Raw genomic sequence first — 27,012 nt, 5'->3', positions numbered from 1 at the left:
GGTAAGCGCTTGTGTCATCGAAGCTTGCTTTTATATTATTCAATGCTCGAAAAAAAATTGTTCAAATTACTCTTTAATTACAATTTTTGTTTCTGAACTTAGACAAAGCGAAGAGGTAATTAATTTGAGCAAAATAAAAATTATCGGAGATATCAAAATCATTATAACAAATACAGAAAGTGAAAATATCGATATACCGTTTAATCAAATTATGGCCTTACACATGCAATATAAAGCGAAATATCTCATAAAACTTATCTAATAACGGACTTTAAGTAAAACAGTAGTTCACTCTGGATGTAGGATCTAATTGCCTATAGGCAGTTTTGCCTCTGCATCACCTTTGTCACCGTAGCGTTAATAAGACATGCAAGGGGAGTGTGTAGCGTAGGTTGCGCAAATAGGGTACAATAGTTCTCTGGGGTTCTGACCATAACTGATTTAAATACGAAGGAAAGATATAAACGGTATTGGGAAACTGCAAGTTACATTTTAAATTATTTAATAATTTTCACGATCTAAGCGTTGTTTGTACCTTATGTGATTAAAGATATTTTATTCAACTTTCTGATTTTTGTTATTTGATTTAAGCACACTTTTTTTTAACCTCTTTAAAGTATGTCATAAGTTTTCATGATTTACAGGATAGCACTTGTCGATAGCCTATTAGCAAATATATGGCACACTGATAACAACAATAATTGCCTGGTTTTTCAAAGATAATGTCATATCCGTTTATATTTAAGAACCTTTTTTCCAGATTGAAGACGTTTTACAGTCATGGGAACCGCTGATCTCAAAGATAGGTAAGTCGGATTGAATTTTACGAGGATTACCTAGTCTCAAAATTTTGCACATCAGGGAGGGCACATAACTTGCTGTGCCAGCACGGCATGTGGGTTGCAAAACTACTACATAGTAAAAATATGTCACATGACAGAACAATTGGTGGTCTGAGCTTTATGTCAGGTGGCAGCGAGTTGGCAACCCCTTGGATTTTTTTTTCTTGTATCGACAAACCGGAAGGGTTACAACTCTACCTTTATTTAGGTTACCTTGATTTCGTTTTAATTTAGGATACTGTAAGAAGATACAGAGTAGACAGGTCCGTAGTAAGTAAAGCTTCACGGCCTGCCTCGCCCTGTAAGTACGAAGTTCAGGATGCCTCCTCATATGTCTTTTACTTTTCAACGGGGGGTGAGTATTCAGAAAAAAAGGTGGGGGGCATTCAGACTTATTTTTCAAAATTAAAGGAGGCAATTTTGTAGTTTTCATTGCCATTTTTTCTATGAAAATACTGAAAACAGTATTTTTTCTCAAAATACGGGAGGGGGGGTCAATCGGCCCCCTCTCAATTGACACTCTTGCTTATCATATAATTGACTTTTCTTTTAAATTCTTCTTCCCCATCTGTTAAAAGACGGCAGCCAGTAAAAAAATGGGTACTTGTTAACTATTTAGAACACACCCAAGAAGTGAAATTAGATTATTCTTAATGAAATATACCAAAACAAGATAAAAATATAACACTTTATTAACAAAATTATGGAACTAGAGGAGAACATTTTGGAAAATAGGCCGCTCAGAACGCGTTACATGAAGTGCCTAAACCCTAACCAACTGTGTATATTAAATATTTAATTAGAATATACCTACATCGTAGTTTTTTTTTTTTCACTCAAAATAAGCAAATCATAACCGACTGCAGAGGGCAAAACCGGTTTTGTCAAATCTTGCAAAGCGAAATTCTTGAGTGGGATCTGAATAATTAACAAGTACCAAACAAAAGGAATACAACGCAAATATTCCAGTCGAGACCTCAGTTCAACCATACTCAGTGCTGAATTAAGAAGAAAATTAAATTACAGATAAAAAAAACAGACAACAGAAACAAAGAAACGTAAAATAACACCGATAAAAGAGGGTGTTTCCAAGCAGCGGTGGGAGCACGACTTTAGTAATTTTCATCTGTATCTTTATTTTTTATTTTTAATTCTGCCCTGTCGACGGTTGAGTGGAGATTTTGATGAAACTATTTACATCGTTTGCTATTCTCTTGTTTCATTGGATACCATTGAAGGCCGTATCCAGGGTGGCGGAGGGGTTAGTTTTAACTACACCGTCCCCTCGCATAAAATTGGTCCTATATATAAACAATTTTTTGGCATTTTTATTTTTTTAACCCACCCCTCCGCCCCCAAACAAAACCCTGGATGTTCCCTTGTCTTTAACCTTGATTTCTTTTTCGTCATGATATTTCGCTTTGTCATTCTTAACCTCAGGAACTATTTACCAAGTTTTCAAAATTTATTACTCTCACTCTCTTGCTTTCAGAAATGATTACGAAACTTTTGATTTGAAAAGTATCTTTTCCTTAAATTTAAGGCCTGAAACAAATTGAAACTGAGCTTTGTGGCCAAATTGTGCCCAATTATGACCTAAGCTACTTTTTAGTTTTCACTTTTCTAAAAGGTTTGGCCTTAATAGCTATAGCTTTGAATTACTGTTGCCGATACTGATAAAATCTCTCCAGAAATTAAACTGCCATGAATTAGATTTTGGGTAGAAACCTATAGTCTTAAATTACAATAGCTGTCTTTCGGCAAATTTCTACCCTGTAACTGTCACACTTTATATAGGCCTTAATGACTCTATTGCAAAATTTGAAAAGTACTCATCCGTTGTCATTAACGGTGTCAATTAGGCATGCAATTTCTACTTGCCATTTAAGGGGTTACGCAGTGAATACCTTGGTCTACACCCGAAATTACAGCTGTAGGATTAAGCGGCTTTCACTCTTTACACCCACATTTCTATGCTAAGTGATTAAATTGTGATTAATAATTGATTAAATTAGCGATTAAATTGAGTGATTAAATTGTGATTAATAATTAATAGTGATTAATTGTGATTAATAAGGGATTAAATACAACTTTTCACACTAAAGCAAGTCCTTTGTCACTAGACTAAGGTAAAAATGAATAAAACAATTGCACTCATCGCCTAAAACCACCACATCCATCATTAGTAAATTGATAAAAAGAAATATGTTGGGAGACGACGATTCTGGCCCCATTCAAGTATGAAAGGCTTTCTAGGGAAAAGTGAAAAAACATCAGAATGTATCCAGTATTTTTCGGGGGGGATTACAAAAACTTTAAAAAAGTATCAAAATTTGTTTATATTAATTTTTTACGTTTTTACGAGTCGGACAAACATTTCGAGGGGATTGGGGTCAAACCCCTTAACCTCACTTCCTTTCTGGATACTGCCTCGCCATAGCCGATTTTCAAGAATACATCAAGGAATTGTTTTTTTTGTAAGACTTTTAAAGACGCATCAACATGTGTTTATATTCATTTTTGTTCCGTTTTTACGATTCGGACAAATATTTCGGAAGGGGGGGATTCAAACCCCCTATCCCCCTTGATACGGCCTTAATTTGTGGCCGTAATAACCTATTTTCAAGGTGTATTAATAGCTCATCTGAAAATTTTTTTATGCTGCTACTATGACGACTTTTCCCTAACATAACGTATTTTATTTATGTAGAATTCGACTGTTATGTAGAACTAATTGGCACTGTCTAAATTAAGACAAAATTTGCTACGTAAGATTACGCAAAGTAACGTTAGTTCGTAACTTTGGCTAATGTGAAAGGCTCCAGGGTAGCCCTGGATCGAATAGGTGTGGGCCCGATTGGATTTTTTGCAGGCATTCACTACTTAGTAAATATGTAAATAAGATTCAGTATATATATATATATATATATATATATATATATATATATATATATATATATATATATATATATATATATATATATATATATATATATATATATATATATATATATATATATATATATATATATAGAAATGTGAAAAAAAACACATTAATAAAACTCAATTCACAGTTTTTCCATTGTTCGTCAAAAGTAATTTGCTTTAAATTTCGAAATTTGTTTTATTCATTTTGATGGTAACACGAGACCCTTTTAAATGTGGGGCACGATTGTGCCCGATCGCTCCAATTACCCTTTATCCGGGCCTGCTCCAGGGCTTAGGGTGAAACGGCTCCAGGGCGTAGGCTACATGGACATAAAGCCACATAGCATATACAATAGATAGTATTTATGGGGTTGAGCATCGGGCACCTTCGTATGCACCAGAACTTTTGGAGCTAGGATTAGACATACAGTCTAATAAAAAAAAAAGTCTTCTGCAAGTGCATCGTGGGGGAATTAGAATCATGAGTGTAAGGTGTACAACAACTCTTAGGGGCTCAATGGCGAAGTTAGGTCAGGGGTAGAGACAGGGTCAAAACCCAATTTATATCAGGTAGCCTACATAGGAAGAAATTTATTTTTTGGAAAGAAGGGTGTATTTTTTTTAAACTACTAAAATTAAAATCTTATATTAAATTCATTGAAGTTTAGAGAAAAGTCGTGATTGTCATCTAATTTTGAATAGGGACCAAGACCCCTTTGTGTTTGTGTTTGGTGATCATCTACGATATCTTCTAGTTCATAATTTTAGTTATTCGCGGAGTTTTCGAATAACATTAAACTAAGTCTTACAGCCTATTGGTACCCTTTTTGGATTTATGTTCTAAGAAAATATTAATGAAAATAATCTTTTAATAAACTACTTTTAATAAAAAATAGTTTTATAAAAACGTGAAAAATACTCCAAATAAAAAGTAAGATAAAACATAATTTTTAAAGATAAAAATAATTAAAGGTGCAGAATTTTTAAAGGCGCAAATAACAAATAATCTTGTTCTGGTTTCTTATAGGGCCAGTTTTCTCAAAGAAACTATGGCAATTCTATGAAGATTATCTTGATGTTTACCCCAAAGCAAAAAGGTGAGTAACGTCTCTTAATAACACAACTAACCTTGTCCATAAAACAATAAATGGCCATTTTTAGCTTACTACTTCTATTTCTAACGACTCACTGCTGCATCAGGCCACCTGAGGCCGACATAGCTGCACACGCTCCTCATCCATCAAAATCTATTCAAAGCCTCCCTCTTGATACCCTCCTAACAAGTTCCTATTTCTATTAAATTTTTCCTCATCACATCCTCCCACCCCACTCGGGAACAAACTTCTTTCCGTCTGGCCCTAGACGGTTGTCCGAGAAGGACAATCTGAGGTTGGGGGAGGCTTAATCTTACAGTTTCTTTTGTATGCAGCTATAATGGAATGAAATCAGGGCTTTGATTGCTCCACCATTTTATCCAATTTTTTTTTCATTTTCACTGAATCTGTGTTTAATATTTTATTCTGGTTTTGCACACAGTCTAGCGTTCATACTTCTCACAATAATTTGGGCTTCAAAAGAAAGCTCTATTGAAGAGTAGTGACAGCATAATACATCTGGGCACGCCCATATGAAGTGTAAAAAAGGATCTACTAGTCCTTCAAGACGTCATTGCGCACATCTGGGTCTATTGCAATGCTATAGCGCACCCGTAACGGTATAGTACACCTAAGTAATCTGGACTGGTTACTTTTGTTTGTTACATAATAGAGAGTGTTTTTTCGTTAGTTGTTATGTAATAGATATTGTTAACCTTTGGTTGTTACGTAATAGAACTTGTTAGAGAATGGTAGTCAAACGGGTAATCCTCGGTTGTAACTGAGGGGGACCCATACGTGGGTGTTAAATAATACTTTAAAAGATTTCATTTTATTTCATGACGCTTCTTTTATCAGGTAGCAATTTAAAAATTTATATCTAAATGTTATTAAGGTTATAATCTAAAGATTTTTATCTGCACTAGGGTTTAAAAGGGGGTTCCCCTAATGTAACAGAGCTCTAGACAGGTGGACTACGAAAGCCTTTCGAATATTTTGATTCGGCAAATAATTTCTATATGATAAACTTTTGCACGCAAGGAGAATCCCCCGTTCCCACATACTAAAATGATTAAATGGATTGCATGTTCCCATATGGCTGAAATAATTGACATGCAGGGTGGAAAATCAATTAGTGGAAACTGCTTACATTTGATGATCACCTTCTTATTAAATAACGCTTTAGAGGGTACTATCAGAAAATATATGGGGGTTTCTCATAGCCCATTTTTACTAATACAGTCTTTTAATCTATTGTAACTTGAATATACTACCAAAGATTAAATAAAAGCGAGAGTATCTTTATGGCTAGAATAAGGTACACCTTCATATATGACAAAAGTCTTTCCGTCCCTTTTCACTACACAGCATTTAACACTTACATTAGAGGCAATCCTGAACGGGCATACCAATGTACGTAGACTGCAAGATGCTTAAATTAGATTAGTGAAATATATTAAGAATTCGTCCTGGAACATGAAATCTAAAAAATGAGGGCTTTTGTTCATACAAATTTTATTAATAAGAAATAAATTTACAAACACTTTTAAAACACAGAAAAAATTAATTAAAACTCAACAAAAGGAAAATTTAAAGCGTGGAAAAAGCTTATAAGGGATAAAATATAAGCAAAAAGAACCATGAATTAAAGCAAGATGGGAACCTAACAACCAATTCCAGAAGGGGTGGTTTTATTAGAGATATGTCTAAACAATACTAAGATTTATTTCTGAGATGTCTTAGTGAAAACACTCGTTTGTGGGACACTCTTTTTGGCTTAAATAAATATCTATGTTAACCGTTATTTTCTAGGACTATTTGCATATTTAGAAACGGATGCGCTACCTTAGAGCATTACTGTCTCTGAAACTCAAGACTCAATATTTTTATAGTTTTTCAATAATTCTATATCAATTCACAATCTCAGAATTTTCAAACAATGGCTTTTTGAACTTCTTTTGGCTAGAATTTTTGTTTTGCACCACAAAATAGCTGAAAACATCGCTTCACTTTGGGATAGTCTTTTTGGCTAAAATAAATGTCAATGTCAACTGTTATTTTGAAGGACTATCTGTACCTTTAGAAACGAATGCGCTACCATACGACATTTCTGCTTCTGAAACTCGAAGCTCAATATGCGTATAGCTTTTCAACCGTTATTTTTAAGGACTATCTGCACCTTTAGAAAAGAATGCGCTACCCTACGGCACTACTGCTTTAGAAACTCGAGGATCAATATGCGTATAGTTTTTCGATAATTCATATCAATTGACTATCTCAGAATTTTCACAGAATAGCATTTTGTGCTTCTTTTCGCTAGAATTGTTGTCTTGCACTACAAATTGGATGAAAACACTACTTAGCTGTACGATAGTCTTTTTGTCTAAAATAAGTATCTATGTAAATCTTTATTTAGTAAGACTACCGGCATCTATAGAAACAAATACACTACCATACGGCATTACTGCCTCTGAAAGTCGAGGCTCAATATGCGTATTGTTTTTCGTTAATTCTAAATCAATTAACTATCTCAGTATTTTCATACAATAGCATTTTAGCCTTCTTTTAGGTGGAATTGTTGTTTTACACCACAAAATAGCTGAAAACACTGCTTGGCCGTGGGACTAAAATAGTCCCACGTTTTTGGGGCTAAAATAAATCATTAGCCCGAAATTTTCTAGGACTATCTGCACCTTTCACAGCGAATGTGCCACCGTACGGCATTACTGCCTCTGAAACTCGAGGCTCTAAATCCTTTGGTTCGTTTTTTTGCAAGTCAACCATCCTTGATGCATCATGGAAATTCATGCCACTGTGCCACAACATGAATGGCCTTCTGGCACCCTCTGGCAACTCCCCTATCATTCCTAAGACCTTCTCCAAATATTTTCTTGATAAAAATTGTGCTTTGAATCCATGAGTTAGTGTCCTCTTAACCCGACCCTCCGTGATACGCCATGTCCACTATGCCACACTGTTGCTGCCTCTCTGGCCCCCTCTTAGCTCCTAAGACCTTCTCCAGTTATCTCTTGTTAAAAAGCATGCTTCAAATCCAATGGTTCGTGTTTTTGCAAGCCGCCCTCAATGTGATGACGCATTGTCAATTCACGTCATCGTGACACACTCTGACTGGTCTTTTGGCAAACTATGGCCCCCCCTGACTAGCCCTCTGGCACACTATGTCCACCCTTATCATCCCTAAGACATTTTCAAGATATTTATTTGATAAAGTGATATTCAATTCTGCTTCATCCCGCTCCTGCCCCCTTCCCCTTACAACGGTTCAACCTCTTGTTCAACTGGTTAGAGCTGGTTTCCATCCCAGTTCATTCGATTTCAGGTCCCGCTATGCCCGTTCCGATCCCAGCTCCAAGTCCGGCTCCGGTTTGTGCAAATGAATTAAATCAGACACGATTCATTCATTGAATTTTCCAAAGGACTTATAGCTTTCCTAAGGACTTGAATTCATTCCATAAAATTGTTCACCAATTTTACATGTTTTTTCTTGACTTGGCACTAGTACCATTTCGGTGTTTTGCACGGCTTTTAACATGGTTGAAGCTACTGGTTCAATGTGAGTTCTGTCATTGGTATTATTGGATTCATCGTCTATATCTCGTTATAAACTGTCGATGGTAGTAGTAACCTTTGTTGGCGATTTGTTTTTCTTCGATTCGTCTTTATATTCCTTGGTGATATTATATGCCAATGCTCTTTTTATTTTGCTTTCAATTTCACTTTCTATTACCACATTATTTTTACATAGTTTGCAATTTTGACACATAGACAGGATATGCATTATGACATTGGTAAAAGAGTTTCCCTTTTTTTTAGTTTATTGTATGTTTTCGATCAATATTATTTGTATACTGGAAGCATAAACACATGCGTATTATTTGTAAAAAAGTGAAAATTAGATGTTTCAAGAAAGTGTAGGCAAATGAAGAGTTGTCATAACAATGAATACTGACAAGGACAAATATTAGAACTTTGGAGCAAGCAGTACTGGTAAAGCTATTGGGAATGTATGTTTGCATTGTCATGACAGTGATTGATTGGATTTCTTTGGAGTATCGAAAGAATTCAACTCTTAAGGAGTTGGTTATGCAAGAGGGAGATAACCAGAGATGATACCACTAAATGAAAATGCAAGCCTGAAACTAATAGTTGATAAGAAGGGGAAGCCTCTTTCTCAATGTGCGGGTAACACTTTAGCTGTTGATAAGACATTTCGCCATCTTTCGGGTATTAATATTCAACAGAGGGTAAAAAAAGACAGGCATACTCTTCTACCAAAGTTATATCACCAAGGAATATAAAAACGAATCGATGAAAAACAAAGCGCCAGCAAACGTTACTGCTAACATCGACAGTTTATCAAGAGATACAGACAAAGAATTCAATAATACCAATGACGAAACTCATATTGCATCTGCAGCTGAAACCGTTTTAAAAGTCGCATGTGACACCAAAATTAGAAAAACGCCATGCCAAGATACAACATGATGAACAATTTTACGGAACTAATTGAGAACTTTAAATTTTTTATATGATGATATTAATAACATGTTACATTGTATATATCATTATTTCAATAAAAAATATCTCATTGCATTACTTTGTTATGTTTACGTTATTTTTTTGTTGTACGCTCCAACGTTTAGAATGCTTGTTTAAAACTGAGAGATGTAAGAAAATACCTGGCTCACAGGCAGTATTTCATTCATCTGTTCAAATTTTGTAATCAACAGAGCTAAAAATGTTTATTTTCCGGAAAAATCACTGACTAGACCACGTCAAGTTTAATTCCTCATTTCAAACTTTATATTCCACAGAGTTAAACCGTTTTAAGAAAATTCAACGAATAAACCGTGTCAAATTCAGTTCATCTATCCAAACTTTGTGGTCAACAGAGCTAAAGCTATCCAGTCTTGGGGAAATTCACGGAATAAACTATGTCAAGTTCAAATAATCACTTCAGACTTCATTCTATACAGAAATAAACCTTTTAGTCCTTAGGGAAATTCAATGAATAAACCGTGTCAAATTTAATTTATCTGTTCAAACTTTGCAATCAACGGAGTTAAAGATGTTCATTCTTGGGAAAATTCTCTGAATAAATTCCGTCAAATTTAACTCATCATGCCAAATTCAAGGAATAAAACGTGTCAAATTTAATTCATCTGTTCAAACTTTGTAATCAACAGAGTTAAAGCTATTCATTCTTGGGGAAAAGTCGTTAGATTCATTTGTTCAAACTTTTTACTTAATTGATATGGTTTATCACGTTGAGGGTGGTTTGCAAAAACACGAACAATTGGATTTAAAGTATAATTTTTAACAAGAAAATATCTTGAAAATATCTTAAGAGTGATGAATGGATGCCAGATAGTGCCTGGGGGACAGCAATAGTGCGACACGGTGGTGTGAATTAACATGGTTTATCACGGAGGGTTTGACGAGAAAAGATTTGAAAGGTCTGAAAGATTTTTAACAAGAAAATATCTCAAAAATGTTTTAAGAATGTTCAGGGGATGCTAGAGGGTGCCAGAGGGGCAACCATAGTGTGGAACGGTGGCGTGAATTGAACTTGTGTATCATGAAGGGTTGGGTTGCGAAAACCCAAACCAAAGGATTTAGAGCCTCAAGTTTCAGAGACAATAATACCTTACTGTGGCGCATTCTTTTTTAAAGGTACTGGTATCCTACAAAATAAAGGTTAAGATAGACCTGTATTTTTGCCAAAAAGACTTTCCACAGCAAAGCGGTGTTTTCAACCATTTTGTAGTGTAAAATAACAATTCTATCCAAAAGAATGCTAAAATGCTACGGTGTGAAAAATCTGAGATAATCAATTCATTTAGAATTATCAAAAACTCTAGGCATATTGATCATCGAGTTTCAGAGGTAATAGTGCCGTACGGTAGAGCAATCGTTTCTAAAGGTGCAGGTAGTCCCACAAACTAAAGGTTAACATAGACATTAATTTTAACCAAAAAGACTGCTCCAGGACAAACTAACGTTTTCAGTCATTTTGTGGTGCAAAACAACAATCCAAGCGAAATAAAGTCCAAAAAAATATTGTTTGAAAATTCTGCGATAGTCAATTCATTTAGAATTACTGAAAAAATATACGCATATTGAGCCTTTTGTTTCAGATACAGCAATGCAATACGGTAGTGCATTCGTTTAAAAAGGTGCATGTAGTTCTGCAAAATAACGGTTAACGTGGACATTTATTTTAGCCAAAAAGACTATCCCGCAGCATAAACAAACATCTGAGATCTTTCTTCTAGGAAGAAATACAAAATTCTTCATTTTTGCTTATAGAAGCTTTGTAAAACGTGAACTAAATCGTAAATAAAAATTTACCTCTAATAACTAGCCTCCACCTCTGGAATTGCTTGCTATAGCGGGCTAGCCAATTATTATCACGCTGGCGTGAAATATGTATATTCTTGGCTCAGAAAAAACATGACATTTTCTTTAAACTTCTCAGAAATAACTGAATGCAAAAATATGTCTGTTTTTTCTTGCATGCTCGTCTAATACAGCAATAGAAAGGATGCATTTTCATTAACACCTCTCAGAAATAACTCTTAATATTTATTAAGCTTATCTTTAATAGCCACCCCTCCTTTTAAATTGGTTGCTAGGGTTCCCACCTTTCTTTTTTCATGGTTCCTTTTGCTTATACTTTATCCTTAATAAGCTTTTTTGACATTTTATTTTTTCCATTTGTGGGGTTTTAAGTCCTTTTTTCTGTGTTTTAATTATGCTTGTATATTTGGTTTTATTAATAAAATGTGTAGGTACATAAGCTCTCATTCTTTAGATTTCTTGTTCCAGGACGAATCTTCAATATATTTCACTAATACAATTTAAGCATCTCGTAATCTATGTACATTGGTATACCCGTTCAAGATTGCCTCTCATTTAAGTGTTAAATTTTGTGTAGTGAAGAGGAAAGGATAGAATTTTTATCAGATATGAAGGTGTATCATATTCTAGCCGTATTGAGACTCTCGCTTTTATTTTTTTCTTAAAAATTCAAGTTCCAATAGAGCAACAGACTATATTAGTAAAAAATATGTTATGAATAAGGCCCAATATTATCTGATACCACCCTTCACAACATTACTTAATAAACAGGTGTTCATCAGATGGTGGCAATTTCTACTAATCGATTTTACCACCCTGCATGTCAATTATTGCAACCATAAAGGGACACGCAATCCAATTCATCATTCTAGTATGCGGGAACAGGGGATTTTCCTTGCGTACAATATGTCTTCATTTAGAAATTATTCGCCGAATCTAAATATTAGAAAGGCATTTGTGGTCCACCTGTCAAGACACTCCATTCCATTGAGGGGGAATCCCTTTCGAATCCTAATGCAGACAAAAAATTTTTAGATTACAAAGGTTACCTGAAAAAAGTCATGAAAGAAATGAAATCTCTTGGAGTGTTATGCAACACCCACACGTGAGCCCCCCTTGGTTACAGCCGGGGACTCCCTGCTTGACTAGTGGATTCTAATAAGTCCTATTACTTAACAACCAAAAGTAAACATAAGTTATTACCTAACTACCAAAAAAACACTCTCTATTATGTAGCAAGCAAAAGTAAACATTCCCCAGTACATAGGTGTACTATACCGTTACAGGTGAGCTATAGTATTGCATAAGACTTAGGTGTGAGTAATAACGTCTTAAGGGACAAGTAGCTCCTTTGCTACACCCCTATGGGCGTGCCCGAACGTATTATACTATTATTGCTTTGAAGTGCCTACTTGTGTCTAAGTATTCCAGAAATTTGATACTTAGAAACAAGCATAAGGGGAAAATGACCACACTAAAGTAATACGATGTTGAATGTAACTATGTTACCTTGAATTTCTGAATTTGATGAATGTCCACATGTCACCAGTGAATGTCCAAAATATCTTTTTTTCTGCTTGAAATTATTCAGTGCTGACAGTTAACTTTTTCAGTTTTATGAGAGGTTTGGTGGTGACAGCTTAGACTACGATTTTACCGCATTTATGAGATTTATAGCCTAATTTAATCTAACCCAACTTTAAATTTTACCATCAAAGCTTGCATAAGATTGAAAAAGCTGATTCGCAAAGGTAATTGAATCCAAGCAGAGAAAAAGGAATTTCGGACATTCACTGGTGAATGTGTACATTAAACAGATTCGGACATTACAGTAACAAATATATACATCAAAATGGAAAAGCGTAAGACAATGAAGAAAAACAACATAATTCACAGCCAGTGAAAAAAGGAGAAAAATGAAAATATTGCAGCCAAGACTTCGGCTCAGTCGTTGCCTTTTTACATATTAAATAAAAAAACAAGCTTTTTCAACTGAAAGTAAGGAGTGACATTAAAACTTAAAACGAACAGAAATTACTCCGTATATGAAAGGGGCTATTCCCTCCTCAAGGCCCCGCTCTTTGCGCTAAAGTTTGACTCTTTCTCTCAAGTATACTTTTTAAAACAGTGAAAAACTTTAGCGTTTGAGGTGAAAAATGAGCGTGGGAGGGAGTCTAGGTGCCCTCCAATATTTTTGGCTACTTAAAAAGGACATTAGAACTTTTAATTCTCGTTAAAATGAGCCCTCTCGCAATACTAGGACCACTGGGCCGATACGATTACCCCTGACAAAAAAAACACGCACCTGTGATAAGTCTTCTGGCAAAAAATACGAAATTCCACATTTTTGTAGATAAAAGCTTGAGAATTCTACTTTAGGGTTCTCTGATACGCTGAATGCGATGGTGTGATTTTATTAAGATTCTATAACTTTTAGGGGGTGTTTCGCCCTATTTTCCAAAAAAAGGCAAATTTTCTCAGGCTCGTAACTTTTGATAAGTAAGACTAAATTTGATAAAACTTATATACTTTAAATCAGTATAAAAATCCGATTCTTTTGATGTATCTATTATTATCAAAATCTCATTTTGAAAGTTTCATTTACTATTGACCCGACGTTCCTTACTACAGTTCATTACAACGAACTGTTTGATTCCTTAAGAAAGGGTCTCTTCAAGTGGCAGTTATAGGAGATGGATATAGAGGACACTTTCTCTGGGTGCAGAAATTTTAGGGACGCAAAATTTGGAATAAATGTACTAACAGTTATAATCATCTTGTAATTTGGAAATTTTATTTTATTAAGATACAGTAGAGGGCGCACTTAATAAATGAAAATAATTAGTAAAGTATTAATTAACTAATACAATAAAAATAAATTTAAGATAAAAACAGTTTGAATGTTAGTAAAATCTTTAAATTAAAAGAGTTAGTAATAATCAAATAATTTATACTATAAAATAAAAAATTAATTATTACTTAATAAATTGAATATAATTTGGTTAATAAATTAGAATTTTGTGGAACTTCGACCTGAAAATTTTCTTCCGTCTCTTCCATTTTAGTTAAAAAGGACTAGAAAACTAAGGGGACTTGAGGACTAAAAGAATTCATCTTGTTCAGGTGTTCTAATATGGATATTTTTCTTCTTTTTCTTTCACCAAACACGGTAAACATTCAATGCTTGTAGTAACACTAAGATAATACAGTTAACACAAAGAAAACGCATAAGCAACATACAATAAACACATGCAATAAATATACAATAAACAAAAAATAAACACAGAGAAAACATTGGTTGCGCTAAGGAAAGGAAAACAGCACTGAAAAAAGAGAGAAAATATGAAAAATAAACAACCTCTAAACGAATAAACAACCTCTTGGAAAATGTCGGTTTACCTACAATGCCCTCTTTAAACAACGACAATTTTTCAACCCAAAGATCATTCTGCCAGAATCTTTGCCAAGGGCTCAAGTGGCTGAAGATTTAATTTAGGGTCAAATGACTGAATTTTTTTTGCAGATGAAAGGTTTTCAACTTCAACCGCTTATCGGCAATAATGGTAAACATACCGACATGTATATAAAATTTTAAGGCTCGAATGACTAATTGAGGGATGTTGCATGATATTAATGGGATTTATTTGGTTTAAGGGTGATAAGATGGTATATTTACGGTGCTGACAGAATCTTTTCTAAGACGCCGATTTTCTAAAGATTTTTTAAAAGGATTTTTCAATATATTCAGGATTTAACTTACGGTCAATTAAGGCCTATCGATCGATCGAACTATGTTGGCGAGGCCGTATTTAGAGGGGGGGTAACGGGGTTTGAAACCTCCCCCTGGAAATTTTGCCTAACTCGTAAAAATGTAGCGAAAATGCATAAAAGCAAATATTTTAGGCGTTCTTTTGAGTTTTAGTAAACCCTCCAGAAAAAATACCCCCTCAGAAGAAATACCTCCGCTCCCCTCGAAAAAAAAAATCCTGGATACGCCCTTGGATGGTAGTAATGAACACTTACTGTTGCTTTGACGCTAATTATACGATGCATATGAGGCTAAATGTGGTCATATGTATGAGGCCATATGCATATATATTCAATGGAAATTTTGCAAATACAGATGTACAATGCCAAGGCCCTTAATTAATAATTTTGAAAACGATATATTTTGAAAACGCATATTTTGAAAACGATTTATCTTGTTTATGAGTGGTGATTCGGTACTTTTTTAGTATTACAAAGATATTTTCCAAACATTAATAAAAAAGAAACTTTTTCCACAAAACGAGTTTTTCAAAAAAAGTTAAGGACTCTATTAAACGAAAGATGAGTAAAAATAGAATCGAATAATCTATCAAGCATAAAACTACCAAAAGTCAGCATCAATAAATAAATGAAACCCAAAACGTACAGAAATTACAGTGAATAAACGAAGCAAACTCAAAACGATCAGAAATTAACATGAGTAGGACTCAAAACCCCTATGCTCTCTAAAAGCCGGAACATAATTTACACTTTACTGAAATATTTTTTTAATGTTTTCACTTTTTAACTTTTATAAACCAAAAACTAATTAAAGTTTTAAGGAATAAATATGAGCATATGTATGTTAAACTGGCAATGCCCATTCATTTGTATTTTTTCAGTAAAGCGCAAATTCTGCCCTGGTTATGGCTATCTGGCTATCTCAGTGAAATGGCTAAGTCAAATATTCTATTGGATTTATTTCAGGAAAAGACGAGATGGGGGGGTTGCTACCCTCTGACCACTTCGACTCTTGAAAAATCCGCTAGAACTTCTGACTACCAATCTGATGAGCCCCCTCCGAAGTACATACGACAACCCTTTCTAAAAAAAAATCTTATATGCCCCCAGGGTATAGCTTACAATCCTTGCCCTGAGGGCTCTGGGGGATGTCGTCCTCAAAGACATAGTTTCCAGGCCCTTCAACCAAGCTGAATAAATTTGCTATTTCAAAAAATTGATTAAATATGTTTGGGGAAATGATGGGTGTGGAGGGGGATTCGGTTGCTCTCAAATCACTTTTGACTCTGAATAAGGGCATTATAACTTCCAACTTCAAATCAAATATCTGAAGTTTATCCGTTCCATGAAAATCCGTTCCATGAAAATGTTATATGTCCCCGGGCCATAACTTACAACCCTTGCCCCGGGGCTCTGGGAGGTTCTGTCAACCGTGAAGACATTGTTATATGTTCTTTAGATTATTTTGAACAAAATGGCCATCTCACAATTTCAAAAGATGCGTTTAGTGAAAAAAGGAGTTGTTGGAGGGGGGTTATTTGCCTTCCATCACTGTTGACTCTTACAAGGGAATTAAAACTTCCAATCTTTCAACCAAATGATCCTCCTCTAAAGTTTATGCAACAATTCCTTCCATAAAAACCTTAAATGCCCCTGGGGCATAGCTTACAACCCCTGCTCCCAGGCTCTGGGGGTTTGTTTCAATCCCAAAAGCCTTTTTTTATGATCGTTGGACTATTCTGAAAAAAATGACTATCTCAAAATATCTACCAGGTACATTTCAGGAAAATACGAGGTGTGGGTAAATCTGAAAATAAATCTGAATCTTAATTACGGCACTAGAAACTCTGATTACCAATCTAATTAGCCCTCTCCGAAGTTTATACGATCACCCTTTCCGTATGAACCTTATATGCCCCCATGGCATAGCTTACAGCCCTTGGCCTGAGGGCTGTGGGGGGTGTCATCCTCAAAGACACAATTTCTGGACCTTTAAACTACGTGGAACAAAATGGGTATCTCAAAGTTTTGATTGGATGGGTTTGGGGAAATGGTGGGCGTAGTTGCCCTTCAATCACTTTCGACTATTGAAAAAGGCACTAGCCATTGTAATTTCCAACTGAATGGGTCTTTTTTGAAGTTTTTATTACAACTCTTTCGATGCAAAGTGCCCTAGCGTAAAACAAACCAAAAACAATAATAATAATACATTGTTCCGACATCGTTCTTTACTTAGGCAGTGCTATTGCGCTGCCTAAGTTTTTTTTTTGTAAAATTGTACCTTCAATGTGCTTTCGCTAAAAATTATGTTTTTGGTGAAAATCACTCTTTTTGGCTAAAATATCCCATGCCAGACATCTGGTAATACTGCTCAGGAGAGCATTTACTAGTAACCGTAACTTCATGGGCCATAAGCTTTAAAAATTTTTTACGATTACAAAAACTTATTAGTGTACAAAAAACTATGCATCAATAATTGCAAATTCATCATTTATGATGCGAAAAATTTGCGACATCATTCATAAGAGCAATGCCCTTACATTTTCTTCAGCTGGTGTAAGGTGCGTCTTCTTCTATACGTTAGTGATTTATAGTCAATATATGCATAAAATAGTAATATTAGTTCCGGTGAATTGTATTTACTACTTGTTTTTTCTTCTTGCAACTCCTGTATTTCTTGACCATGTATTAGCGTTTGCTCGATACTAATTTCAAGGTCAAAAATGAGTTACAAAAATGAGAAAGATACTGGTTTCAGTTTTGCCTCCAAAAAATTACTATTTTGAATTAATACAATAAGTCAAACTTAAAAAGTCAAGTTACTATAACTCCAGGGTTGACAAACCCCCCTCCCTTCTGCTGCCCCGAGAAAAGGGCTATAACTCAATCAAGTTGAGCATTGTTAAACATATAAAGTGTTTTTATTTGGAAAAGAGGGCATCTTTTTTCAATAAAAAAAAATCCAAAAAACAGATTTAGTGAAAATTAAATAGTGATGTTCACCCTATACTGAACAGAATTAAAGTCACGCAATAAACCAAACTTAAAACCAACAGATGTTGCTATGAATGATTGAATGAAACCATTGAAAAGTAGAGATTCAAATTAAAAAACCATGTCAGACTTAATGATATTGCTATGAAGGAATAAATGAAACCTATATGAAACATGAAGTACAATAGATAAAGGAGCCACAAATAAAAGAGGAGCCAAAAACTGCATAATCTAAATATCTACAGAAACAGATCACTGATGCTTACTTTAACTTTGCCTCTTTTTTATTTGGAAAAGAGGGTAGATTTTTTGAATAAAAAAAATAATTAAAAAAAACGCGTCAGTGAAAATTAAATAGTGATACTGACCCTAAACTGAGCAGATTTAAAGTCATGCGATAAGTCAAACTTAATTGACTTATTGAAACTTTGACTAAAATGAAACCTAAATGAACATGAAGTACAATAAATAAAGGAGCCACAAATAAAAGAGAAGCCACAAACTACATAATCCAAACATCTACAGAAACAGATCAGTTTTGCTTAGTCTAACTATAACGCTCATTTTAATGACTCATTATATGGCTCATTTCCTTATATGGAATTATACGGCTCATTTTTCATTTTTCGCTGTCATATTCACTTGACTTGGGAAAATCTGCTCAAACTTTGGAGCCTCTTTAGATACACTGAAGGCTAGAATGTGAATTTCAGACCGTGTGTTTTCAATTTGTCGTAGATTCAACGACAACAACAAAATAATTTTAATGCTTGTAAGGGAGCTTAAACAAGTAAGAGCGGGGCTCCTTCCTGTAAACCCTCCAAAAGTCTGTCGTCTCTTACGCTTTGCTGAAGACGATACCTAATGGGGTTCGTCAAACCATCACCAACAAGAGAAAAGAAAACAACAATACCAGTCGAGGTCAAAGGCTGCAGGGAAGAAAAAATATCAAAGCCAAAGCTCTAGCGATTCCTATAGGAAAGAGCAATACGGCTTAAAAGAGTTATTGTTATTATTGTTTTCCCAGAGCTACTTCACATGTAAGGGCTGGTCTTATATACTTCGGAAGGGGTTCTTTGGATTGGAAACTGAGAGTTCTAGGGTCCTTATTCGAGGCAAAAAGTGTTAGAAGAGTAACCAGCCCCCTCTTACACCCTTTCCCTCCCATAGACATCTGATTGAAATTTTGAGACACCAACTTTTCTTAAAATAGCCCAGAGGTCAAATGACTGCAACTCTGGGTAGACAAATCTCCCCTCCAGCCCCCGAAGAAAGGACTGTAGCTCATGCAAGTTGGCCTTTGTTAAGCATGTAGTTTATTTGATATTAATTTGATGTTATTTGATGTTAAGCATGTATTGTTAAGCATTGTGGTTTATCTGGAAAAGGAGGCATGTTTTATGCTGGGTCTCCAAAAGGATTAGGTATTAAAGTGAAGCTTCAGGGGATGGTTCAGAGGGATGTTGAACAAGATTATATTGCATTACGGGCAAGATGGCTGTCAAAAGGCTTCAACATCACTCCTTGCTTCCATTTGAAAAAGAAAACTTGGACTTTCAAAATTAATATTAGCTAGGATGAACGAAGATATTGTTACTCACAGCCGCACAAACTGGTGGTGGTGGGGGGGGGGGTTCTATTGCTCTCCTAGATTGAAAATTCTCTGTTTTTGAATATTCATTAAAAATACTCAGCTTCTGGTATTTTCATTGGAAAAGAAAACCAAATTGATAGTACTATTGAAAAACAAAAAAAAGCCCACTTGATTCTTAAAAATACTTTTTGGTTCTCCCTTCCCCCCTTCCTTTTAGTTTCAATTTAGAATTTGAATATATTTTAATAGCTTCATTGACCACACATATGATAATCAAATCGATTCCAAAGTCTAGTTTTCATTTTCAGGGGCTTTTCACTAGCACAAGGGAATACTAGTTTATAGGAAAAATTATGGAACATTCATTTAAGTAATATAAACCATCATTTGTCATCAATTTATCATTTAAGCTATTGAAGTAAGTTTAGGGTTTGTAACAAAGATTTTATGAATGTAAAAATGTTGCATAAGCGAAATTCAATAAATTAGATTGCAAAATGGTTGTTAATTGAAAAAAAACAAAAATGTTCCTCCCCTAGATTAAAAATAAAATATCTCCTGTCGTACTTTTTGAAACTTTTCCGCATGCTGATGAATGGTGTGTGTAGCGCAGGAACCGATCTTCTGATTTTCTGCCTTTGACCCGGAGCACAATGCGTGGTTGAGGGCAAATCATTCGACACTTCCCGTGCTTTACCCCAGATTTCTCCAGGTACCCATTTAGAGTTGGGTCGACTCTTACCTGAGTCACGCCACTGATCCCCGCTTCAAACCAGCGATACCAGGAATCGAACCCCCGTCCTCACGAACAAAGGATTTCAAGTCTAGAGCGCTAATCACTTGTATCTTCATTTTAGTCCTTAACCCATACCCCCGAAATTTTTGTCAATTGTCGCCCCTAACTAGTAGCAGTAAGTCGGTTCTAAACCAATATGTCATCATTTGGCAGCTGACATTATCGCTTAGGGATGAATTTTGAAAGTACTATGCCAACACAGTTTTCAACGCTAAAGAGAGAAATGGCAGCCTGCGAAAGTGGCAGTCTATAGCATTGAATTATTAATGAAAAATGAGTAACAAAACCTACAAAACATATTAAAGCTAGACTTGGCAATGCTGCCTGGCATTTGAAAATTCTTCACACTTGTCTAAAATATAGAGCCTTTTTATGTAAATCGACCAACATTTAAGTTTTTAGGGAGGGGGGCTAAGGTTCGTCTTTTAAATCTAACAGTATGTAAATATCCTAAAATTCAGCATTTATCCCCTCTTTAAATGTTTTTATATGTTGTTTTTTCTTGCAATCATTCCATCTAAATACCGTTGTTCTGGCCCTTGCCTCCGATCCTACTCCCGAAGCTCCCTGGCATCTATAGTTAAGCGCTCTTGAACGGGGAAAAACTGATTGGGAAGACTTGTATATTGAGACTTTTATTGAGAAATTTAATTGACTGTTGGGTTTAAACATTGTTGATAGTTTTCTGTATAATGATAACCAAAAGGATGTACCTTATCTTCTTTTTTTTCAAATAGCCTTAACATCCACTTCTTTTTTTAATACAAGTGTTTGCATAGATGAATAGGCCACATGAACAGCATATAGTGTAAACAAGGATGATGATACTTTTTGAAAGGACAAGAAAAAATAAATTATTCTTTTACCAAATTTATTTAGTTACTGCATACATTATACAACAAAAACTATGTTTATATGCTATACAGTTGTCTTATTCACCCGTGGAAGGGGAAGGGAGTACATTCCTGGTGTGAAAGAATTAGGTCTTGGCGTAAAAGACTCAAGTCTATTGTCAAAATAAGAGTAGCCAGTTATGGGTTAGGAAAACATTCAAGGACACCACCAGTAAATTTTGTAATGGGGAAAGGGATTTTCCAATGAACCTTTGTATTTGAAATAAATTAAAGTACTTATAATGGGCTAGTAGGTAGCAGCAGGCTGTGTCCAGGGAGGGGATGGTACCCGGTTCGAGCCCCCTGGAATCTGTCTCCAACTCGATAATATTTTCTTAAAGATACAGGTCAAAAACTATTTCGTAAATAATTTCTGAGACCACACCGGCTAATCATGATAAAACATTAAATCGTGAAGAAAAGAAGAAAATGAGGAGAATAAATAGCCAGTGAAAAATTTGAAAAATTATGGATTCGGTCAAGCCCACCGCTTGACCGTCCTCAGTACAGAATAAAACTGATAAAAATATAAAAAGAAAAAACTTGAAACAAAACACAAAACTAAAATAGGATGACCCTTTCTGAGTAACGGTGAAAGGGTAACTCTTTCACTGTTACTATAAGAAAGCTCCGTTGTGTTGTCACAACAATAAAGAAAATCGGACCTCAAAAACTTTTAAAGCCAGAATTATTTCTTCTTTTTAATGGCTGTTAATGGGATTTCCCTTTGGCCCTGTCACTGTGCACCGGTCTAGATATTTATCCCACCTCTCCCAGGGAAATATCCTTCCCTGAAAAATAACCCCTCGTGGAAAATATGGTTTTCCAAATTTGAATATTTTATTTGATTTCTGTAATTTTTTTAGTTTTTTTTTAGAAGTGCTAACTAAAGTGGAAAAGAGAATTTATGTGTAGGTTTCCCCCCCCCCCACCGTTCAGAATTGTGCTTCTCATGGAAGATCCTCCTGACCCCCCCTCCCCCATCAGAAAACTCCCTCGCGAAAAAATGCCCGTATGTTTCCCAATAAAACCAAGAGCTAAGAAATCATATGGCACTTGTGACGAGGCGAGAAGAGCTAAGAGCCAAGGGGTCATACGCTATGAGCTCTAACAAAATTCTATGAATCAATAGATTGATTTAAAAAGGAAAATAAGAGGCTTAATGCCAGTCAGGATTTAAATTAAGAGCTCTGAGTCACGATGTCCTTCTAAACATCAAAATTCATTAACATCCGATCACCCACTCGTAAGTTATAAATACCTAATTTTTTCCAATTTTTCCTCTCCCTTTAGCCCCCCAGATGGTCGAATCTGGGAAAACGACTTTATCAAGTCAAATTGTGCAGCTCCCTGACACGCCTACCAATTTTCATCGTCCTAGCACGTCCAGAAGCACCAAACTCGCGAAATCACTGAACCCCTCCCCCCAACTCCCACAAAGAGAGCGAATCCAGTACGATTCTGTCAATCACGTATCAAGGACATATGTTTATTCTATCCACCAAGCTTCATCCCGATTCTTCCACTCCAAGTGTTTTTCCAAGATTTCCCCCTCCAACTCTCCCCAATGTCAAAAGATCTGGTCGGGATTTGAAATAATAGCTCTGAGACATGAATTCCTTCTAAATATCAAATTTCATTAAGATCTGGTCACCCTTTCGTAAGTTACAAATACCTCAATTTTCAAAATTACCCCCCCCCCCAATTCCACCAAAGAGAGCAGATCCGGTCCGGTTATGTCAGTCACGTATCTTAGACAGGTTTCTATTCTTCCCATCCAGTTTCATCCTGATCTCATCACTTTAAGTATTTTCTAAGATTTCCGGTCCCCCCAACTGCCCCCCCCCCAATTACGCTTGATCCGGTTGAAATTTAAAATAAGAGATCTGAGTTACGAGATCCTTCTAAATATGAAGTTTCATGAAGATCCGATCACTCCTTCGTAAGTTAAAAATACGTCATTTTTTCTTAATTTTTCAGAATTAACCCCCCCCCCCCCCAATAGAGCGGATCCGTTCTGGTTATGTCAATCATGTATCTAGGACTTGTGCTTATTTTTCCCACCAAGTTTCATCCCGATCCCTCCACTCTAAGTGTTTTCCAAGTTTTAGGTTTCCCCCTCCCAACTCCCCCCTAATGTCACCAGATCCGGTCGGGATTTAAAATAAGAGCTCTAAGACACGATATCCTTCTAAGCATCAAATTTCATTGAGATCCGATGACCCGTTCGTAATTTAAAAATACCTCATTTTTTCTAATTTTTCAGAATTAACCCCTCCCCCAACTACCCCAAAGAGAGCGGATCCGTTCTGGTTATGTCAATCATGTATCTGGGACTTGTGCTTATTTTTCCATCAAGTTTCATCCCCATCCCTCGACTCTAAGTGTTTTCCAAGATTTTAGGTGTCCCCCCTCCAACTCCCCCCAATGTCATCAGATCCGGTCGGGATTTAAAATAAGAGCTCTGAGACGCAATATCATTCCAAACATCAAATTTCATTAAGATCCCATCACCCGCTCATAAGTTAAAAATACTTCATTTTTTCTATTTTTTCCGAATTAACCGGCCCCCACTCCCCCCCCCAGATGGTCAAATCGGGAAAACGACTATTTCTAATTTAATCTGGTCCGGTCCGGTCCCTGATATGCTTGCCAAATTTCATCGTCCTAGCTTACCTGGAAGTGCCTAAAGTAGCAAAACCGGGACCGACAGACAGACCGACAGACAGACCGACAGAATTTGCGATTGCTATATGTCACTTGATTAATACCAAGTGCCATAAAAAAACACTATATGTAAGCAATGGACAAATTACAAAACTTAAAAAGGCACTTAAACTTCTGCAATGGGGTTCCCTGATTGTTATGTAATTAGCGAGTAAGGGAGATATCTCAAAGGGTGCATTTTAATGCCAAAACATCACAGCTCTCATGGAGCCTTCGGATAAATACAGAATTAGCTCTAAGGAAGAGACCAGAGGAGGATGAAGGTAGAAATTGTTTTATAATCCCCAGGAAGTTCTAGTCTTTTTTATAAGTCGAAAGAGATTGCAGACCATCCAGCCGCAAAGGGCATTTTTTGGGGAGAAATTTTTCATGGGGAGGTATTTTCCAGGGGGGATGTTTTCTGCGAGGTGGTATATCCCGAAGGTATTTTCCAAAGAATTTGATTTTCCGGGGTTGGGAGTGGCTGCCCTCCAATCACAATTGGCTTTTAAAAATGGCACTAAAACTTTCAATTTACAATCGAACAATAAGGCGCGATTAATAAACGTGATTAACAAAAGCCTCCGCAGTTCTCAGGGCAAGGGCTGTAGGCTATTGCAAGTTACCCATTGTTAAAATTTAAGGTTTTTACAGAAAGGATGATTGTGCAAACCTTGGTGAAGGCTCATTGTACTGGAAATGAAAATTTCAAGTTCAAGTTTGAAGAATCAAAGGTAATCAGAGGACAATCAGCCTCTCCCTCTCAACTACCATTCTCCCCCAAATTCATCCGATCAAAATTAAAAAAAATTCTCTGTTCAAAATAGTCTAAAGGTTAAATAACCATATCTCTGTGGTTATCAATCCCACCAGCAGCTACTGGAGCAAGGGCTGTAAGTTAAGCTAGCCACTCAATGTTAACACATAAGGTGTTTGTGAAAAAACTTTTTGCATGAACTTGGGGGTAGGTGATCATTCAGTTGGAAATCAAAAGTTCCAGTACACTTTTTAAGAGTAAAAAGTGATCGAAGGGCTTCCTCCTCCACCTTCTTTTTTCCTTGGTGCAAGGGATGTAAGTTATACAAGTTGCCTATTGTTAACAATAGCCGTCCTGGCCGAGTGGGTTGGTGCGCTGGATTCGGGATCCTTTGTCTGAGAGGACACGGGTTCGAATCCCAGTGTACCCAATTCTTCGGTTTGGGACGGGGGTCAGTGGTGTGACCCTGTAAGCTTAGCCAGAGTCGACCCAGCTCTAATTGGGTACCTGGAGAAATCTGGGGTAAGTTAAACAGGAAGGGTGTGCGAAAGCACAGGATGGCTGGCCCCCAACCCCCCATTGCACTTCCTGGCTGAAGGGCCAAGAAACGGAGATCAGCACCGCCGGTAAGGACTGTTAAGTCTAATGCCGTATCCTTACAAAGGTCAAATATTTTGAACATATATGTTTATTACTTAACGTCTAGAAAGGTCTGATTCATCTGAAAAGAAAAGATAGATAAATCCGCATTAATGGTTTATGACATCGGATCTTCCTTTTTCTTGCAAAAATAAAACAAAGCTTTTTTTATGAATGATCTTGACAGGTGTTTATGTCATGACTTTAAGAAACAAACAATTCCAACAAGGTCAAACATGTAAAATTCTAACTTGTGTTCTACCCAATAATATCGCCTCATATTTTTAGAATACTGAAAAACTGAGTTCAGTGGTTCAGTTGCACGATGGTTCAGTTACACGAGGGTTCACTTGCAAGATGGTTCAGTTGCACGGTGATTCCGTTGCACGGTGGTTCAGTTGCACGACGGTTCAGTTACATGGGAGTTTAACTAAACGGGATTGAGTTGCACGTGGGTTTAGTTGCACGAGGGTTTAGTTAAACAAGGTTGAGTTTCCCGCTGGTTCAGTTGCAAGAGGGTTCAGTAGCACGGGGTTTGGTTATACAGGGGTTCAGTTGCATAGTGGTTCAGTTACACGGTGGTTCTGTTACACGCACACAGATATGAGGACACAGGGAATCAAATACACAGGGACCAAGATTTTGACGTTCCTATTTCCAAGGGATGTCCCTCTTCTTGGTGATCCCATGACCAAATTAATGACCAAAAAGTTTTGTAATCTTCATTTAAAGTTCTTCTATTGCAAAATATGCACAAATGATGTAACATTTATTAATTAAGAGGAGTTGCGCCTTTTATTGTTTTGAAGCAGATCTATCTTTGAATCTTCCTCCTCCCTGACTGAACCCATGACCAAGTTGGTAGCATACCTTTTTTAATAGCATAAAGTTTCGTAATTTCATTTAAAGTTTTTGTTTCAAAATATGCAAAAATGATGTAACTCTATTAATCAAATACCTTTTATTGTTTTGAAGCTGCCCTAGGGTGTGACTACTTTCACATGGTTAAGGTTGCAAATAAAACAATGACTGGGAACCTCTTTCCGGCTCATTAGTTATGTGCTTTTTTTACTGTGACCCTGAAAGTTTCAGGTTTGTAAAGTTTGGTTTCTGGTACTTTTTCATACTCAGGGTGTATCTTCTTTTGCTGTTTCTACCAATTTAGGAGGGGAGGCACTTTAGCCAAATAAAATTTTATTTGCGTATCCTAGGAGATGTGAAAAATCTCCCTACCTGGAGAAGTCCAAATAGAATTGTTTTGACACTCATTTAGAAGCTTAGTACATCTGAATTTGAAGTGTTCGAAAAAGTTTGAATTTCGATTTTTCATTTCTTAAGTAGGAAAAAAATGTTTTTATTTCTATTAAAAGTCATGCTTTTTTAAGTTTTTTTATTTTTTACACGTAAATTGGAATACTTGAAGAAGCACGAATGTTCATTTTTCATTCTACATCTCCATGCATAAAAGTACTTGTCACCTCTATTTATGTGGTTTTATGGGGGAGAGGGCACCTTCACCCCGACAGCAAAAATTATTATTATTATATTTTTTTTTTTGGAATGAGAACATTGGAAGTCACGGACCGCTTTGGTGTAGGCCTAACTTTCAAGTTTTGGGTG

The 27,012-nt window shown here is 36.0% G+C and overlaps 1 protein-coding gene across 1 annotated transcript in view; it reads left to right on the top strand.

Moving 5' to 3' along the window:
- The first annotated feature begins 687 nt into the window (after positions 1 to 687).
- Positions 688 to 27,012, top strand: part of LOC136039588 (uncharacterized) — a 221,891-nt gene continuing 195,566 nt past the window's right edge. The window contains exons 1-2 of the mRNA XM_065723445.1: positions 688 to 806; positions 4,798 to 4,867. The gene's annotated coding sequence lies outside the window, so the exon portion shown is untranslated. The remainder of the gene's footprint in view (positions 807 to 4,797; positions 4,868 to 27,012) is intronic.

This window comes from Artemia franciscana, chromosome 19, assembly GCF_032884065.1.
Source record: "Artemia franciscana chromosome 19, ASM3288406v1, whole genome shotgun sequence".
NCBI classification, from domain to species: Eukaryota; Metazoa; Arthropoda; class Branchiopoda; order Anostraca; family Artemiidae; genus Artemia; species Artemia franciscana.
Note: the sequence above shows the minus strand (reverse complement) of the source record. Positions and strands in the feature narration are given on the sequence as shown.